The sequence below is a fragment of the Ursus arctos genome, unplaced genomic scaffold, assembly GCF_023065955.2.
Source record: "Ursus arctos isolate Adak ecotype North America unplaced genomic scaffold, UrsArc2.0 scaffold_24, whole genome shotgun sequence".
Taxonomy (NCBI): Eukaryota; Metazoa; Chordata; class Mammalia; order Carnivora; family Ursidae; genus Ursus; species Ursus arctos.
The window spans coordinates 31,587,625-31,592,892 of record NW_026622919.1 but is presented as its reverse complement, the minus strand read 5'-3'; the positions used below and the strand labels follow the sequence as shown (position 1 = coordinate 31,592,892).

The 5,268-nt window shown below is 41.0% G+C and overlaps 1 non-coding gene across 1 annotated transcript; it reads left to right on the top strand.

The window, feature by feature from the left end:
* The first annotated feature begins 5,104 nt into the window (after positions 1-5,104).
* On the top strand, positions 5,105-5,268 carry LOC130544766 (U1 spliceosomal RNA). Its single transcript, XR_008961323.1, has one exon. It is a non-coding gene; the product is annotated as a U1 spliceosomal RNA (small nuclear RNA).

Genomic DNA, 5,268 nt, shown 5'->3' with positions numbered 1-5,268 from the left:
TGATGATCTCAGTATGTATTTCTAAAGATAACAGCTCTTTTTCTTGACATTTTTAACTGCTTTATTGGAGTATAATATACACATAACATTCACTCATTTGGTTTAACTATTAGTATTTTACACAATTGGCCAACCATTACCACAATCCAGTTTTAGCACATTTTTATGACCACCGCCCCCAAATTCTCCTGTGCCCAGTTGCTCCTGATTCCCATGCCCCTACCCTAGCCATAGGCAACAACAGATCTTCCTGTCTCTTATAGATTTGCCTTGTTTAGAAATTTCATATAAAATGGAATAGTCAAGAGTGTGTTGTGTCTGACTTCTTGCATGTCATAATGTTTTTGAGCTTTCATACTGATACATTTATTATTATTTTACATATATTAATCATTAATACATATTATTATTCCTTTTCATTGCTAAATAATATTCTGCTATTCTGCATTTTTTCTGTTATTCTCTATTTTTATCAAGCAAGTAAACCTAATTTGTGGAATTGGTATGCTAACTTTCTTTGTTGTTTCTCCTGATTTTATCTCTTGTGAGAAAGGAGGATTAAGGTTTATTTCTGGCTGGTTTGTTATTCTCTGGGTCCGTTTGAATTCTGGACTCTTGAGGCTGTTAAAATAACCCGGATATATTACCCTCTTAAATAGCTATTTTCATCTGCCATGCAGCCATTTGGGACTTCTGAGCCCTGGGGAGGGAGGAGACCACTTCAGTTAATCCTTTCTACTTGAGACAGTTAACAATTATGCAGAATAATTTCGGCTCTCTTTTATTATAGGACACTACACCAGGATTAGATCTGAGTATTTTTTTTTAAGATTTTATTTATTCATTTGATGGAGACAGAGAGAGCACAAGCAGGGGGAGTGTCATGCAGAGGGAGAGGGAGAAGCAGACTCCTGGCTGAGCAGAGTGCCTGATGCAGGGCTCGATTCCAGGACTCCAGGATCATGACCTGAGCCAAAGGCAGACACTTAACCAACTGAGCCACCCAGGTGCCCTTGGGTTTCTGTTTTTGTTTTTTAAGATTTTATTTTTTTTACATAATCTCTACACCCAATGTAGGGCTCAACCTCACAACCCCAGGATCAAGTGTCACATGTTCCACCGACTGAGCCAGTCGGCCAGATCTGGGTATTTTTAAAAGCTTCTTGGGATGCCTGGGCGCCTCGGTCAATTGTGTGTCTGCCTTCAGCTCAGACCGAGTCCCACATCGGGCTTCTTGCTCAGTGGGGAGCCTGCTTCTCCCTCAGCCTGCTTCTCCCCCTGCTTGTGCTCTCTTTCTCTGTCTTTCTGACAAGTAAATAAAATCTTAAAAAAAAAAAAAAAAGCTTCTTAGTTATGTCTTTGAGAAGGTATTGCTGGCAACTGGATATGTCTGCAGACAACTGTTAACCTTTTTATTCTGCTGATTATGTTTCAGTTTCAGGGTATGGTATGTTCTGGTTCTTCCTAGGTCCCAGATCTAGCTCACCTCCATGCTTAATTCTTGCTGCTGCTTCCTAGAACAAATCCTTGTGCACCTGTACTTCCAGTCCCTTCCTAATTCTCACAATCTGACCAGGTTAAAGTTTATCTCCAGGGGCCTGGTATGTAAAAATACAATCTCGTTGGCTTCTAAGTGTAAAACTTACCTGCTAATTAAATGTAGTCACCTGAGTACTATTTCTGGCACTTTGTTTAAAACTAAATGATGACAGACCCAAAGTACGGATGTTGCACAACATACTTTTGAATTTTCTTTCAAAGTAACATATACACTTCATTTAAAAACTCAAATAGTGGGGTGCCTGGGTGGCTCAGTCAGTAGAGCATGCGATTATTGATCTCAGGGTCATGAGTTCAAGCCCCACATTGGCGTAGAGCTTACTTTAAAAAAAATAGTAAAGGAGATTTAGCTCTCTTGGACCACCATCTTTTTTCTATTTTTCCTAATATAGTTTAAAACCAGTTGATTAAATCACTTGGTTAAATCAATATTCAGTATTTATATTTCTCATGCAAACATTATGCACCACGGAGTGTTGTCACTGAATGTCATTAAGTTTCCTTTAATTTTGTTTTTTCTCTTTTTAGTTTTTTTTCTCTGTTTAATTTTACCTTTTTTCACTTGGTTACTTTTCCCTCAGTTGGGAATGGCCTAATTGTTCCCACACCTTCCAATAGCCTATTGTTCTCTACAAAGAAAGTCATACCAGATATTCTTTCTGGAGATCTGTCTACTTCTATTTTTCTCCTATGTAAACCCATCAACTTTTTAAAAAAGTTTATTTATTTAAGTAATCTCTACACCCAATGTGAAGCTTGAACTCCTGACCCCGAGATCAAGAGTCGCATGCTCTACTGATTGAGCCAGCCAGGAGCCCCTAAACCCGTCAGTCTTCTAGCCTACTACCCTACTGCATAGGTAGTAGTTTAAATGGGAATCATATTCTGTATTGGAGTTAACATTTTCCTTCATCATGACAAAGACATCACTTTATTGACTTCTGCTCTCCAAAAGTTACTGAGAAGGCTTTCTGATTCCTGATCTTTTTAATGTGACATATGTGACTAACCTTTAATTCTCTCTTGGAAAAGCTGAAGAATCATCTTCTTTCTATTATTCTGTAATTTCCTAATGATATGCCTTAGTTTGTCATATTGTCGTTCATTTTATGGGGCGCTTGACAAGGGCCCTTTCTTTTTTTTTTTTTAAAGATTTTATTTATTCATTTGACAGAGAGAGAGAGACAGCCAGAGAGAGAGGGAACACAGGCAGGGCGGGTGGGAGAGGAAGAAGCAGGTTCCCAGTGGAGGAGCCTGATGTGGGGCTTGATCCCAGGACTCTGGGATCACGCCCTGAGCTGAAGGCAGATGCTCAGTGACTGAGCCACCCAGGCACCCCAACAAGGGCCCTTTCAACCAGGAAACTTTCATGTTGGGAAATTCTCTTGCATTATTTCATTGGTGATTTCCCCTCCTTATTTTTAATTTTCTAGAATTCTCCATATTTTGAAATTTAGAACCTCTACAATGGTCCTCTAATTAAAAAAATTTTTTTGTTTTCCATCTATTCATATTTTTTGCTCAATGCATATATTCAATTTATTACTTCTGCAATCATACTTAAGACCTCTTTTCTTATTTTCTATTTGTATCGCCTTTTTTTTTTTTTTTAAAGATTTTATTTATTTATTTGACAGAGACAGCCAGCGAGAGAGGGAACACAAGCAGGGGGAGTGGGAGAGGAAGAAGCAGGCTCCCAGTGGAGAAGCCTGATGCGGGGTTCGATCCCAGATCGCTGGGATCATGCCCTGAGCCGAAGGCAGACGCTTAACGACTACGCCACCCAGGCGCCCCTATTTGTATAGTTTCTTATACTTATTTTTCAGATGCAAGGTCTTTTAGCTCTCTGAGGACTTTAGTGATAGTTTTTATTTTTGTTTTTAGTTTTCTTCCCTTTGCATAATCTGTTTCCTCCAAATTGTCTACTTTTGGTTGGTTGATTTAGCTACTAGCTTTCACGTTGGAGGCTTTCATCAGACGTCTGGTCATTCTTGGTGGTTCAGTGTTCCTTGATTATTTTATAGATGTTCAATATACCATCTCTACGCATCACCCAGAATTATTTAGTGTAGTGAAATATTGAAGCAACCTAAGTGTCCAGCAACAGGGGAACGATTATATAAATTATGGGCCATTCTTAAGATGGACTGTCATGAAGAAATTTAAAATTATATTAACAAGTTGATTGGAAGCTCTGAGGGCCAAGGTGAGGTGTTTGGCCTTTCTACTTCCCTGCAGAATAATTTTCATAGTAGTGTTTCTGAAAGCCCATGGCCGACATCTTTGGGACTTTGTTTTATGGTGATTACATTCTTTAGAGGAAACTTCCAGTATCCTAGAAGGTAAAGGCTTAGTTGCCAGGGTCCTGGAAACCAAATGGAATATGAGAGGGAGGTCTCAGCATTCAGTCTTTGGAATGTGTACGTACATTTTATTTTCAGTAAATGTTTTAAGTTTTCATCTGAGCTTTTCCAGTGAGCTCCAGAGATGCAGAAATTTAAAATCATGCTTCCTATATATTTTTAATGAGAGAATAAAATTAGTTGGCAAAATAATATGTGCAGTAATTATATGTCGTGCTGTCTTGACTATTTTAAAAGAAACAAACAAGAAAAACCCTGCTCTAGAGGCCCACAGTCTTGACTATTTTAAAAGAAACAAACAAGAAAAACCCTGCTCTAGAGGCCCACAGTCTAGTGGGTGAGGTAACTGAATGCCAGGCAGAAAGAAAAGCAGCAATATAGGCACAGGCTAGACTGCTCTCAAGGAAAGCAGTTCATCGTTAGGGGCTAGGTGTTACTAACAGACCATGGGCAGGGAGGGGTAGGAGACAAAGTCTGGGGCCTGAGCTGGGTGGGAGGTCTGACTGAATAGTTCTTCCCCATTCTGTACAAACTGAAGAAGAGATTCAGAAGATAGAAGCCCATCTAGAGTCGTGCAGCGTGTACACTGAATTTCAGTCAAAATCTTGGATTCCAAAACTCTTGCTCTGTAGTACACCCTGCTAACACGTAGCCAGGACAGTTTCTCCTGGAAACCCTTGTTCCTCCACCTCCTGGAACAGGAGGAACTAGTGCCGGGCTGGTGTGGAGCCTGAAGCTAAGCTGGCTTGCGGTTAAAAGCTCACTTGTGTTCGTTTGCTGAAGAGTACGTCACACAGGGAGATCTGAAGACCTTCGGCTACGCCAAAAGTTGGGAGAGGGATGGATTTTTGTCAGGAGAATTAGGTTGGAGCAAATGGGAGGAGAAACCGGTCTGCAAGCCAGCCTCAAGGGGGCGCAGCTGCTGGCTCTGCCGGGCCGAGCGCGCGTGACGTTATGCCGTGAGGTGGAGTATGTAGATTCAGGACTCAGGGCCTTTGGGAACCGAGTTTTCCTGAAAAGATGTGCATGATTATGTTCCCAAAACTAAGATATGTGGTACGAAAATTTGGTTTTGAGTGTCGTTATTTGTAGATAAAGGCCAATTAGAGTCGTTTCAGAAGTGACCCCAACCTTAGAGTGGTGTGTACAGCAGCGGGTATTGCTGTGTTGGTTTGATGGTCATACTTACCTGGCAGGGGAGATACCATGATCACGAAGGTGGTTTTCCCAGGGCGAGGCTTATCCATTGCACTCCGGATGTGCTGACCCCTGCGATTTCCCCAAATGTGGGAAACTCGACTGCATAATTTGTGGTAGTGGGGGACTGCGTTCGCGCTCTCCCCTG